Here is a 15,064-nt window from a genome sequence, read left to right as displayed (position 1 = left end):
TTCCTTGCCTATCTGGTTCTCAAGCACCACAACTAAGAATCCCTCTGTCTGCTCATGTCCGTGTTGTTATGCATGCCACTATCGGCAATCGAGTGCATTGTTTCCACCACACCACTTGTGATCCATCCATTGTGATTGTTGCTTACTCTCCTGCCACCCACCCTATCTTGCGTCTTGATGTTCTACACATGTATCACTGCTCCACAAGAGTCCCTATCTCCTCATGAGTTCTCTCATCCATGCATAATGTGTAAGGCTACAATATGCCTTGAAGGTGAAAGCGGGTTCATATGACTACCAATCTTCTCATATTTGGCCAAAGCAACACCCTTGGATCTTTGCGCAGGCATGCAAGCTTAAACGCATAGGCGGCCTTTCATTCACATTTGGTGAAAGTAGAAAAAAACATTTGTTCTTTGCCATACAGAGTGAGAGAACGGGCATTCAGCTTTGCGTTCAAAGATTTATTCATTTTGAAAAATGCAAAATGGAGAAAATCTTTCGACAAATCTGGGAAGAGATTCATCACGGAGAGATTCACTTCATTTTGCATTTTGTACATTGGTATCACTTATTGAAAGCGAGAGAAAAAGAAAAGGTTTCACCTAGATATTTTTTGAAAACATAAAAATAGTAAAAATTAACTAATATTTTCTAAATTTCCTTTTAGAGAGGAGGTAGATAGAAATTGGGCAGCCCTTGATCACCACTATCAACAACTACTTTTAAGCTTCGAGGGGTGGCCCCTTCCCAAAAAAATGATGCCTAGCAATCGGAATCAAGACCAAGCTTTCTACTACCATCATTTCTGAGGGCAAGAGCTACTACTTTAGGCCCGACTTCTCTGCAACCTCCTTGACCATCTCAGGCTTGAGCCATAAAGAGAGAGAATTAGAGAGAGAGAGAGAGAGAGAGAGAGAGAGAGAGAGAGAGAGAGAGAGAGAGAGAGAGAGAGAGAGAGAGAGAGAGGGGGAGGGAGGGAGGATGGGACTTCCTTTCTTTATCAAAGGGCTTTGTCAACCTTCATACAAAAGTGGCTAGCTATCCAATGAGGTGAGATGCTTCCACAACCTGAGCGCATTGAGGCGAAAAGCGGGATAGGTAAGAACTCGGTAAGAAGCAGCTTGGAATGAGAAGAAGCTAGAAACAAGTGGATGACCAACAGGTTGTTGGGAGAGTGCAATCAGCCCACGGCTTTGCAAATATCTTGAAGCTTTGAAAATATTGGTGACTCTTCAGCTCTTGCAAGTAAACAAAAAGGCCTCCATCATGCCATTGGGATAGCTAAGCTAAAGGGCAAGCAACTCACTGCTCGGTAGTCTCAAGTCGGAGAATGGTTGCTCTCCATGTGGCCAACTACAACTTCCTCTTCACATTGGTTTGGCTCTCTCTTTGCTTGCCCTTCGATACATGCCTCTTCACCTTCCACCTGAAATCTCTCTTGTGTCTTTCCCAATGTAACAATTACTGGTCTATAATAGAGGAGAGAAGCATGGCATTGAAGCTTAGCTCTTGGTTGGATTTGCATTCCATATCCAAGAGTTGTTGGTGTAGGCCTCCATTCTCAAACTTGGAGAAGAAGATAAGCTTTCCATTAAAGCTTGAAGAAGGAGATGATTTTCTTGCTCTACACATGAGTTGTGTGAGTGTGTGTTGGTGTAGGCCTCCATTCTCAAACTTGGAGAAGAAGATGAGCTTTCCATTAAAGCTTGGAGAAGGAGATGATTTTCTTGCTCTACACATGAGTTGTGTGAGTGTGTGTGGAATAATGCCCTTCAAAACAACCCCCTCTCTCCTCTTGGTTGAACCCCCTTGCCAATTACTCATGATGCATTCCTATTGGCCCTTGAAAAGCCTAGCCAATAGTATTTGAGTATGAGTTTTACTCTTGCTGGCTTCCTATTGGCCCGTAAATAATTTGGCCAATAGCCTTTGAGAGGCCCAGTCAAGAGCCTTGTGACAAGTGTCCATCCTTTTTTCCATTTTGTAAATGCCAAATAATTAATTTAATTATCTTCTTTGCTATTGGACCTTTTAGTCCTTTGGCCAATAGGAATTAAGCAATTTTAGGAACTGCTTAATTATCATTGGACCTTTTGAATGTCCAATAGTCTTTTAGGGAGACTATTTCTTATTGGTTATTTTTTGAGCATTTATAAAAATAAAATTTTAGTTTACACTAGCTAACTTCTCATTGGTCCACCTCTGTGCCCATCCAATAGGATTCAGGCAAGAATTGGGGGTTTCTTTGCATGTTTGACATGTGTCCTCTTTACTTTGTGGAAAGGGTAAGCTTAGGTGTATAGTGTGTGTGTGTGTATCTAGTCACTTATTAAGCTATGTCGTCCTCGACTATGAGGTAGAGATGATAAAGCATAGTCATTAGTCCTTTTCTTCGCGGGTATAGGATCCCTATTTTACCCTACGACACCGTTCCACAATGAATGACTAATCCATTTGGCGCTTGAGAGCCGAAGCTGCCGCAAGCATGTCTGCACATTAGTCTTATTAATCTTCCATAGTAGAGTGACAAGCTCTACTTGGTGTTTGGGAAACGTCGTCTCCGCAAACTTGATCCTAAGCATGCATACTTCTTAACATTTGTGCACAATAAAGAAAAAAAGAGTCTTATAAGACAAAAACATTGATCATTTAAAACATATTTACATTTGCTTACTCTAGGGAATCATTGTAAGCATTGACAAGGTTTAGGTTATCCTTTAATTGTATGCCTTGCATCCATCTAGCATCTTCAAAAGGATAATTCTTAAACTTAATAAGATACCATCGGATAATCTTACCACCTCTCAATACCTTGTCTTCGTGTCGGAGAATGGACTCTGGCTACATTACCTCTTCTTGGTCTTCAATCTCCGGTGGGTCTTCTATGGTTGCTTCTTGGGGTGGCTCTCCTTGGTAAGGCTTTAACAGGATCACATGAAAAGCATTGTGTATGAGCCAGTGGTTGGGCAACTTGAGCTGATAAGCCGTCTCATTGATTAGCTTAAGAATTTGAAAGGGGCCATAGTACCTTTTTGTTAGTTTAGCATAGTATTTTTGGTGTCCCGTAGGATTCTTGCCCGTCGTGTGCCTTAATCGAGCCTTGGGAAATTTAAGCAAGACCCAATCATTTTCTTTAAAGTTCAGGGCTCTTCTGTGCTTGTTAGCAGTAGCCTTTTGCCTTTGCTGTGAGATGGATATATCATCTTTAATATTTTGGAAAGATTATTGTAGGTTGTGGCTATATTCATCTGCAACGAAGATCTTCCCATGTACCTTAAGTAGCAGGGGACTTTTTGATCTTTCCTCAATTACCTCAAAAGGTGCTTTTCCCACAGATGTATGTACTGTGTTATTGTAAGCATACTCCACTAAAATTAAGTACTTCTCCCATTGGGATCTTTGATCTACTTCAGTGACATAAGCTTTGAGTAGATCAAGAATTGTTAGGTTAGCTATCTCACTTTGACCATCCGTTTGCGGGTGATAGGCCGAAGAGAAATGTAGCCTTGTACCTAAATTCTCAAAGAGACCCTTCCAGAAATTGTTGGTCATTCTAGGATCTCTATCCGACACTATTGACATTGGCAAGCCGTGGTACTTAAAGATTTGTGATATAAAGAGGGTTGCCATTTGATGGGCCTTAATAGTCTTTTTGACAAGTATGAAATGCGCTTGTTTGCTGAACCTGTCTACTATTGTCCATATTCTCGTATTCCCATGGATAGACCTAGGCAATCCAAAGATAAAATCCATGGATATGCTCTCCCAGGGTGAATTAGGGATTGGCAAAGGTTGAAGAAAACCAGGTTGCTTCCCTCTATCAAACTTTGTCTTTTGGCAAACCACACATTTTGAAACATACTCTTGTATGTTCGCTTTCATGGTAGGCCAATATAAGTACATTTCTATCCCTCTTAGGGTAGCTTGAATCTCTCTATGCCCCGCATATGGAGGAGCATGATATTCATACATTACTTTCTCACGTAGTGAGTTAGTAACACATAGCCTATTACCATAGAGAAGATAACCATCTTGTAAGGTAAATGGTTCCTCTTTCTTCCCTAGTGCAAGGGCTGACATCACATCTTTAAAATCGGAATCGATATCGTACTCATCTATCATAGAAGATAGATCATTGTGAGTTGCTATGGAAACCACATTCACTCTCGGTCGTCTTGAGAGTGCATCAGCTACTTGATTATGCTTGCCAGCAATGTGAGCAATATGAAAATGAAATTGCGAAAGGAAATTTTCCCACCTCATTTTTTTGTCAGAGAGCTTGGTGTGCGTCATGAAGTACTTGAGGCTTTGGTGATCCGTCCGCAGAATGAAAGGAGTCCCCAATAAGTAGTGCTTCCACGTGTCTAAGGCATGTAGAACTGCGAGGAGTTCCTTTTCATATATGCCTAGAGCTTGCTCAACTGGGTCGAGCCTTCGACTTTCATATGCTATGGCGTGCCCTTCTTGGAGCAGCACGGCTCCAAGACAATCACCACAAGCATCGCATTGGACCTCAAATGGCTTTGAGAGATCCGGTAGTGTAAGCACAGGTTGAGAGATAAGCTTCTCTTTAATCTTTTCAAAGGCAGTGTTCTCCTTGTTAGGTCATGCAGTGGTCCTGCTATGAGTGAGAATTTTTCTATGAAGCGTCTATAGTATGCACACATACCTATAAAGCTTCTTAATTCATGCAGATTCTTTGGGTTAGGCCATGCTTTTACTACTTCTAACTTGGATGGATCCATTTGGATGCCATCTTTAGAGATAATATGACCTAAATACTGAATCTCTTGTAAGAAAAATTCACTTTTCTTTTGATTTATATAAAGCTTATTCTCTCGCAAAACTTGAAAAATTACCTGGAGGTGCTGTTTGTGTTCATCCAAGGAATTGGAGTAGATGATTATATCATCAAAGAACACTCCAGTGTAACTGCGGCGGTGAGGCCTAAAGAGATTCTCCATCATGCGGTTAAATTTAGCTGGTGCATTGGTCAAGCCATAAGGCATGACAATGAATTCGTAGAGACCAAACGTAGTGCGAAATGCGGTCTTTACAATGTCTTGATCAACAATCTTTATTTGGTGATAGCCACTTTTTAGGTCAATCCTACTGAAGTAGGTCGATACTTGTAGCTTATCAAATAGGTCTTCTACCCGCGGAACGGGAAACCTTTTTCTGATAGTGATCCTATTTAGTGCTTTGTAGTCGACACACATACGATATGTGCCATCTTTCTTTTGCACTAATAAAACTAGAGAACAAAATGGAGATTAACTAGGCCTAACCATTCCTTTCTCAACCAACTCATGCACTTGCCACATAATTTCCTCTTGTTGAGCTTGAGAAACTCGATAAGGAGGTTTATTAGGCGGTGAGCTTCCTGGAAGAAGCTTGATTGCATGGTCATCATCCCCTCGTTTTGGAGGCAATTCATTAGGAATGTCGTCAATAAAAACATCTTGGAATTCATTAAGGAAATTAGATAACCCTAATTCTTTTTGATTCCCTTTATTTTTATTTGATAGAACATTAGGTTTATTTTGAGAGTCTTTTACAAATATCATGTACACGGAAATAGAGCTCTTTATTGACTTATCAAAAGCTTGCTTATGTACAAGAGGTATAGTGTTTTCTGACTCATTAGCATATATGTACATGTATTTGTCCCAGTATTTAAAGTAAATTTGCCTTTCAGGAAAATTGATGTTGGCCGCCATGCGATCAAACCATGGTGCCCCTAGGATTACATCCTCATGCTTAAGGGGAGAGATGAAGAAATCCTCTTTGTCCACATAACTTTGGACATGAAGCCTCAATTTCCCAATCAAGGGAGTAACTGGGACTTCTTATCCCTTGAAAGAATTATCGGCTAGTAGGGGATTTCCCATCTCAAAGGCTTGGATGCCTAGCTTAGTGGCCAACTCCCTGGATATGAAATTGTTAGTAGAGCCATTGTCGAAGAGAATGAAAGCATCATGTTCTCTCACCTTCCCCCAAGCATGGCATAGAGGAGATCCTTTGTGATGAGCATCTTCTTCTTTAACTTCAATTATGGAAGCTCTAGGAGGTTCATTGCGTTTGTTCTTCTGTGGGCAAGCACGATAAGCACGCCCTTGCTCCCCACATTTGAAACAACACTTATCCTTGCGATAACGCTCTAGCTCTTCAGGAGAGAGTTTGTGTTTGCCTTTGTAGACTCCCTTCTCCTTAGCGTTGCTGTTGTTGAAGTTGCCCTTGGGAAACTTTTGGACATGGTCCTTCCCCTTAGGCTCATTACGGTCTTTGCTTTCCATGGGTTTAAGATTTTTCTTAGCCCCTTGTTGGAAGTGGATTCGTGAAGCCACCATAGTATGGTGTATGACCGCCGCTGAAATAGTGCGAGGCCTTTGGGAGTTGACATACTCCGCCATATCTTAACCCGCACAAAATTGTTGTTTTTTCTCTCCAAAATCTATCTTTTTGTAGATAGTGACTTTGAGATGTAAATCCCAAATCTTGTCTACGTATTTGTGAATAGATTCGTAGGGAGAGAGATTCAAGCTTCGCCATTCGGTGAGCACTTTGTCTTTGGCATCGCTAGCCAAAAACTGCTTCATAATGGAAGCTCTTAAAGCTTTCCATGTTCGTGGAGCTTCACCATTTGCTCGTAGGCTAGACCACCATTGCGTGGCAGACTTTTGGAGATGCATGGCTACATGACATATCTTAGAGGACTCCGTGAATCCCTCATCTCGAAATGCCGCATCAAATTGTTGAATAAAGGCCAAGACTTTGTACGTAGCACCAAAGGTGCCATCGTAGGTAAGAAAAGAGATACTCTTTCCTCCCTCCTTGAACTGTTTGAGCTTGGATGACCTCTGCCAAGCGGCATAGGATTTCCTATGGCCTCTCCTTTTGAATTCTTTGGGAGCCGCACCATCACTTCCTTCAGAAGAGGAGGAGGATGATGAAGATGGAGAAGAGGGTGACCTCTTTCTCGCCTTTTTCTTCTCATACTTCCTTTCTTCCTTCTTTGAATTACGGTGAGAAGGACTATCCGATGGTCTTCTCCGTTTAGGGGGTGTTGGAGAGCGTTTTGCCCGCCTTCTTCGTGGTGCCATTTCCGCCGAGGTGGCGGGAGATTCACTTATTTCTCATTCTTTCGGTGGGGGCTCTACCGTTGAGATTTGGTCTCTCCTTGGTGAGGGAGTTGCCCCATCAACTTGTAAGCTTTTGGGTCCTTCGTATGGGTCCTCCTCTTCTCTCACCGTAGAGAGCCCTCTTTTAGAAATCTCACTAGGAGCTTTCATAGGCACTCCCTCTTCTAGGTGAGGAGATTGGAGAATCCCATGGATGCGTAATTGCTGTTGTACTTCACCTTGGAGGGATGTGTTTCCCATGGCTTGTTAAAGCCTAGTAACAAGATAGTTCACAAGCATAGGGGCATCATTAGTAGCTTGACCATTAGAAAAATAAAAGCCAGCAACATTAATTTCACTTTCTCTACTATTGTCAGCCATTATAACTAAGTTTTAGGTGTAAATTTTTACTTGTACTTTGGCACTTTAAGCCCTAGTTGCTACTCCTCTTTACTTTCAAAGATAAGCACTCAAGCATCTATACCCGTGGCTCGGAATATCATTAATTGCAAGGAATAGAAGAGAGGGTTTATCATAGCCCAGCTGGCACTGGTTCGTGTCAAGCTTCTAATAGCTCAATAATGGTTAAGCCGTAGGCAAGCCCCTTGGGACTCCATTATTAAGACCATATCTCTCGACGGTGATACCCCGTTAACTGCACGAAGCAGGCGCACCTCAAGGATAATAAATCCCTGTTCTCCTTACCCTCATGCAATTAATAATTCCAACCGTTTGTAGCAAGCTTGAGGACCTCTCTTCTTGAGGAAGAAAAGAGAAACCGATAGCTCTGATACCAATGTAGCAATTACTGGTCTATAAAGCTTGTAAATAGTGGAAAATAACTTAACATAGTGAGCATTTCATTAAGAGAAAATTCCTAATGAGCATACAAGAGTGCTTGGTTGGAGATAACAACATTATCATAACACCTAATTAGTTTGGCATAACAATACTAGAAAGAGGGAGAGAAATAGAACAATTGACAACTATTGAGGACCGGATTTACATGGACCGGTCCCCCCTCCATTAGGCATTTGTATTATAACTTCTCCCATTAAGAGAGACTTTGTACAATACAATTCTTTGTGTTCCTTGGTAAAAACTCGTCGGTGCTATGAAGATGGAAGATTCATGCACCAAACTTACACGTGGTAACACATAACATCAATTACTCGTTGGTCTCAGACCCAAGACCTCACACACCTTCGAAGATGGTGAGAGCTAGCGGGGTATGAGAGTAGATCTAGAGGAAGAAGGAGTATTCTTACGAGAAAGAAGTATTTCCTCACTTAATTACTCTTGTAGCTTTGATTAGCTTAGTAATTAGATAATAGAGGAGAGATGCATGGCATTGAAGCTTAACTCTTGGTTGGATTTGCATTCCATATCCAAGAGTTGTTGGTGTAGGCCTCCATTCTCAAACTTGGAGAAGAAGATGAGCTTTCCATTAAAGCTTGGAGAAGGAGATGATTTTCTTGCTCTACACATGAGTTGTGTGAGTGTGTGTGGAATAATGCCCTTCAAAACAACCCCCTCTCTCCTCTTGGTTGACCCCCCTTGCCAATTACTTATGATGAATTCCTATTGGCCCTTGAAAAGCCTAGCCAATAGTATTTGAGTATGAGTTTTACTCTTGCTGGCTTCCTATTGGCCCGTAAATAATTTGGCCAATAGACTTTGAGAGGCCCAGTCAAGAGCCTTGTGACAAGTGTCCATCCTTTTTTCCATTTTGTAAATGCCAAATAATTAATTTAATTATCTTCTTTGCTATTGGACCTTTTAGTCCTTTGGCCAATAGGAATTAAGCAATTTTAGGAACTGCTTAATTATAATTGGACCTTTTGACTGTCTAATAGTCTTTTAGGGAGACTATTTCTTATTGGTTATTTTTTTGAGCATTTATAAAAATAAAATTTTAGTTTACACTAGCTAACTTCTCATTGGTCCACCTCTGTGCCCATCCAATAGGATTCAGGCAAGAATTGGGGGTTTCTTTGCATGCTTTACATGTGTCCTCTTTACTTTGTGGAAAGGGTAAGTTTAGGTGTATAGTGTGTGTGTGTATCTAGTCACTTATTAAGCTTTGTCATCTTCCCAAAACGTTTTTGCTTTTGTCCTCTAGCTTATTGGCTTTTTGCACACACACAAAGCATCCAATTCCATTTACAATTGCCCATTGGACTTTACACTTTGAGATTTTTGGAACTTAACCTTTTGGAAGTCTTAATGGGTTGAACCCTAAGGTCTTTGGAGCCCATTCATTGCACATTGCACATTGCTCTTGTGCAGATGGTACCCCTTTGGATCTCTACTGTGGGCCCCCTACTGTCACCAGTCTGCTAGCTTTACTAATAATCTATCTTTTTCTCCCCTGCTACTTCTCCATATTAAATGATCAGTTTAACATGAGAAAATCATTTAGGAGAATTAGATATCAGTTGTTATGACATTACCTCTCTCTTGAAATCATAGTTGTCGTCGACTATGAGGTAGAGATGATAAAGCATAGTCATTAGTCCTTTTCTTAGCGCGTATAGGATCCCTATTTTACCCTACGACACCGTTCCACAATGGATGACTAATCCATTTGGCGCGTGAGAGCCAAAGCTGCCGCAAGCATGTTTGCACATTAGTCCTATTAATCTTCCATAGTAGAGTGACAAGCTCTACTTGGTGTTTGGGAGACGTCGTCTCCGCAAACTTGATCCTAAGCATACATACGTTTTAACATTTGTGCACAATAAAGAAAAAAAGATTCTTATAAGACAAAAACATTGATCATTTAAAACATATTTACATTTTCTTACTCTAGTGAATCATTGTAAACATTGACAAGGTTTAGGTTATCCTTTAATTGTATGCCTTGCATCCATCTAGCATCTTCAAAAGGACAATTCTTAAACTTAATAAGATACCATTGGATAATCTTACCACCTCTCAATACCTTGTCTTCGTGTCGGAGAATAGACTTTGGCTACAATACCTCTTCTTGGTCTTCAATCTCCGGTGGGTCTTCTATGGTTGCTTCTTGGGGTGGCTCTCCTTGGTAAGGCTTTAACAGGATCACATGAAAAGCATTGTGTATGAGCCAGTGGTTGGGCAAATTGAGCTGATAAGCCGTCTCATTGATTGGCTTAAGAATTTGAAAGGGACCATAGTACCTTTTTGATAGTTTAGCATAGTATTTTTGGTGTCCCGTAGGATTCTTGCCCGTCGTGTGCCTTAATCGAGCCTTGGGAAATTTAAGCAAGACCCAATCATTTTCTTTAGAGTTCAGGGCTCTTCTGTGCTTGTTAGCAGCTGCAGCCTTTTGCCTTTGCTGTGAGATGGATATAGCATCTTTAATCTTTTCGAAAGATTCTTGTAGGTCGCGGCTATATTCATCTGCAGCAAAGATCTTCCCATGTACCTTAAGTAGCAGGGGACTTTTTGATCTTCCCTCAATTACCTCAAAAGGTGCTTTTCCTGTGGATGTATGTACTGTGTTATTGTAAGCATACTCCACTAAAAGTAAGTACTTCTCCCATTGGGATCTTTGATCTACTTTAGTGACATAAGATTTGAGTAGATCAAGAATTGTTAGGTTAGCTATCTCACTTTGACCATCCGTTTGCGGGTGATAGGCCGAAGAGAAATGTAGTCTTGTACCTAAATTCTCAAAGAGACCCTTCCAGAAATTGTTGGTCATTCTAGGATCGCTATCCGACACTATTGACATTGGCAAGCCGTGGTACTTAAAGATTTGTGATATAAAGAGGGTTGCCATTTGATGGGCCTTAATAGTCTTTTTGACAGGTATGAAATGCGCTTGTTTGCTAAACCTGTCTACTATTTTCCATATTCCCGTATTCCCATGGATAGACTTAGGCAATCCAAAGATAAAATCCATGGATATGCTCTCCCAGGGTGTATTAGGGATTGGCAAAGGTTGAAGAAAACCAGGTTGCTACCCTCTATCAAACTTTGTCTTTTGGCAAACCACATATTTTGAAACATACTCTTGTATGTTCGCTTTCATGGTAGGCCAATAGAAGTACATTTCTATCCCTCTTAGGGTAGCTTGAATCCCTCTATGCCCCGCATATGGAGGAGCATGAGATTCATACATTACTTTCTCACATAGTGAGTTAGTAACACATAGCCTATTACCATAGAGAAGATAACCATCTTGTAAGGTAAATGGTTCCTCTTTCTTCCCTAGTGCAAGGGTTAACATCACATCTTTAAAATCCGAATCGATAGCGTACTCATCTATCATAGAAGATAGATCATTGTGAGTTGCTATGGAAACCGTATTCACTCTCGGTCGTCTTGAGAGTGCATCAGCTACTTGATTATGCTTGCCAACAATGTGAGCAATATGAAAATGAAATTGCGAAAGGAAATTTGCCCACCTCATTTGTTTGTCGGAGAGCTTGGTCTGCGTCATGAAGTACTTGAGGCTTTGGTGACTGCGAGGAGTTCCTTTTCATATGTTCCTAGAGCTTGCTCAACTGGGTGGAGCCTTCGACTTTCATATGCTATGGCGTGCCCTTCTTGGAGCAGCACGGCTCCAAGACAATCACCACAAGCATCGCATTGGAACTCAAATGGCTTTGAGAGATCCGGTAGTGTAAGCAAAGGTTGAGAGATAAGCTTCTCTTTAAGCTTTTCAAAAGTAGTGTTCTCCTTGGTAGTCCATGCATACTTAACGTTCTTTTTTGTTAGGTCATGCAGTGGTCCTGCTATGAGTGAGAATTTTTCTATGAAGCGTCTATAGTATGCACACATACCTATAAAGCTTCTTAATTCATGCAGATTCTTTGGGTTAGGCCATGATTTTATTACTTCCAACTTTGATGGATCCATTTGGATGCCATCTTTAGAGGTAATATGACCTAAATACTGAATCTCTTGTAAGAAAAATTCACTTTTCTTTTGATTTATATAAAGCTTATTCTCTCGCAAAACTTGAAAAATTACCTGGAGGTGTTGTTTGTGTTCGTCCAAGGAATTGGAGTAGATGATTATATCATCAAAGAACACTCTAGTGTAGCGGCGGTGAGGCCTAAAGAGCTTCTCCATCATGCGGTTGAATGTAGCTGGTGCATTGGTCAAGCCAAAAGGCATGACAATGAATTTGTAGAGACCAAACGTAGTGCGAAATGCGGTCTTTACAATGTCTTGATCAACAATCTTTATTTGGTGATAGCCGCTTTTTAGGTCAATCCTACTGAAGTAGGTCAATCCTTGTAGCTTATCAAATAGGTCTTCTACCCGCGGAACGGGAAACCTAGTTTTGATAGTGATCCTATTTAGTGCTCTGTAGTCGACACACATACGATATGTGCCATCTTTCTTTTGCACTAACAAAACTGGTGAACAAAATGGAGATGAACTAGGCCTAACCATTCCTTTCTCAACCAACTCATGCACTTGCGCATAATTTCCTCTTGTTGAGCTTGAGAAACTCGATAAGGAGTTTTATTAGGCGGCGAGCTTCCTGGAAGAAGCTTGATTGCTTGGTCATCATCCCCTCGTTTTGGAGGCAATTCATTAGGAATGTCGTCAATAAAAACATCTTGGAATTCATTAAGGAAATTAGATAACCCTAATTCTTTTTGATTCCCTTTATTTTTATTTGATAGAACATTAGGTTCATTTTGAGAGTCTTTTACAAATATCATGTACACGGAAATAGAGCTCTTTATTGACATATCAAAAGCTTGCTTATGTACAAGAGGTATAGTGTTACCTGACACATTAGCATATATGTACATGTCTTTGTCCCTGTATTTAAAGTAAATTTGCTTATGTACAAGAGGTATAGTGTTACCTGACTCATTAGCATATATGTACATGTCTTTGTCCCTGTATTTAAAGTAAATTTGCCTTTCAGGAAACTTGATGTTGGCCGCCATGCGATCAAACCATGGTGCCCCTAGGATTACATCCTCATGCTTAAGGGGAGAGATGAAGAAATCCTCTTTGTCCACATAACTTTGGACATAAAGCCTCAATTTCCCAATCAAGGGAGTAACTGGGACTTCTTCTCCCTTGAAAGCCTTATCGGCTGGTAAGGGATTTCCCATCTCAAAGGCTTGGAAGCCTACCTTAGTGGCCAACTCCGTGGATATGAAATTGTGAGTAGAGCCATTGTCAAAGAGAATGAAAGCATCATGTTCTCTCACCTTCCCCCAAGCATGGCATAGAGGAGATCCTTTGTGATGAGCATCTTCTTCTTTAACTTCAATTATTGGAAGCTCTAGGAGGTTCATTACATGTGTTCTTCTGTGGGCAAGCACGATAAGCATGCCCTTGCTCACAACATTTGAAACAACGGTTATCCTTGCGATAACGCTCTAGCTCTTCAGGAGAGAGTTTATTTTTGCCTTTGTAGACTCCCTTCTCCTTAGCTTTGTTGTTGTTGAAGTTGCCCTTGGGAAAATTTTGGACATGGTCCTTCTCCTTAGGCTCATTACGGTCTTTGCTTTCCATGGGTTTAAGATTTTTCTTAGCCCCTTGTTGGAAGTGGATTCGTGAAGCCACCATAGTATGGTGTATGACCGCCGCTGAAATAGTGCGAGGCCTTTGGGAGTTGACATACTCCGCCATATCTTGAAATAAACCCGCACAAAATTGTTGTTTTTTCTCTCCAAAATCTCTCTTTTTGTAGATAGTGGCTTTGAGATGTAAATCCCAAAACTTGTCTACGTATTTGTGAATAGATTCGTAGGGAGAGAGCTTCAAACTTCGCCATTCGGTGAGCACTTTGTCTTTGGCATCGCTAGCCAAAAACTACTTCATAATGGAAGCTCTTAAAGATTTCCATGTTCGTGGAGCTTCACTATTTGCTCATAGGCTAGACCACCATTGCCTGACAGACTTTTGGAGATACCTGGCTACATGACGTATCTTAGAGGACTCCGTGAATCCCTCATCTCGAAATGCTGCATCAAATTGTTGAATAAAGGCCAAGACCTTGTCCGTAGCACCAAAGGTGCCATCGTAGGTAAGAAAAGAGATACTCTTTCCTCCCTCCTTGAACTGTTTGAGCTTGGATGACCTCTTCCAAGCGGCATAGGATTTCCTATGGCCTCTCCTTTTGAATTCTTTGGGAGCCGCACCATCACTTCCTTCAGAAGAGGAGGAGGATGATGAAGATGGAGAAGAGGGTGACCTCTTTCTCGCCTTTTTCTTCTCATACTTCCTTTCTTCCTTCTTTGAATTACGGTGAGAAGGACTATCCGATGGTCTTCTCCGTTTAGGGGGTGTTGGAGAGCGTTTTGCCCGCCTTCTTCGTGGTGCCATTTCCGCCGAGGTGGCGGGAGATTCACTTATTTCTCATTCTTTCGGTGGGGGCTCTACCGTTGAGATTTGGGCTCTCCTTGGTGAGGGAGTTGCCCCATCAACTTGTAAGCTTTTGGGTCCTTCGTATGGGTCCTCCTCTTCTCTCACCGTAGAGAGCCCTCTTTTAGAAATCTCACTAGGAGCTTTCATAGGCACTCCCTCTTCTAGGTGAGGAGATTGGAGAATCCCATGGATGCGCAATTGCTGTTGTACTTCACCTTGGAGGGATGGGTTGCCCATGGCTTGTTGAAGCCTAGTAACAAGATAGTTCACAAGAATAGGGGCATCATTAGTAGCTTGACCATTAGCAAAATAAAAGCCAACAACATTAATTTCACTTTCTCTACTATTGTCAGCCATTATAACTAAGTTTTAGGTGTAACTTTTTACTTGTACTTTGGCACTTTAAGCCCTAGTTGCTACTCCTCTTTACTTTCAAAGATAAGCACTCAAGCATCTATACCCGTGGCTCGGAATATCATTAATTGCAAGGAATAGAAGAGAGGGTTTATCATAGCCCAGTCGGCACCGGTTCCTGTCAAGCTTCTAATAGCTCAATAATGGTTAAGCCGTAGGCAAGCCCCTTGGGACTCCATTATTAAGACCATATC

Source organism: Adiantum capillus-veneris, chromosome 12 (assembly GCF_014529385.1).
Source record: "Adiantum capillus-veneris isolate H3 chromosome 12, ASM1452938v2, whole genome shotgun sequence".
Classification (NCBI taxonomy): Eukaryota; Viridiplantae; Streptophyta; class Polypodiopsida; order Polypodiales; family Pteridaceae; genus Adiantum; species Adiantum capillus-veneris.
The sequence above is the reverse complement of the archived record's forward strand: the minus strand, read 5'-3'. Positions refer to the sequence as shown.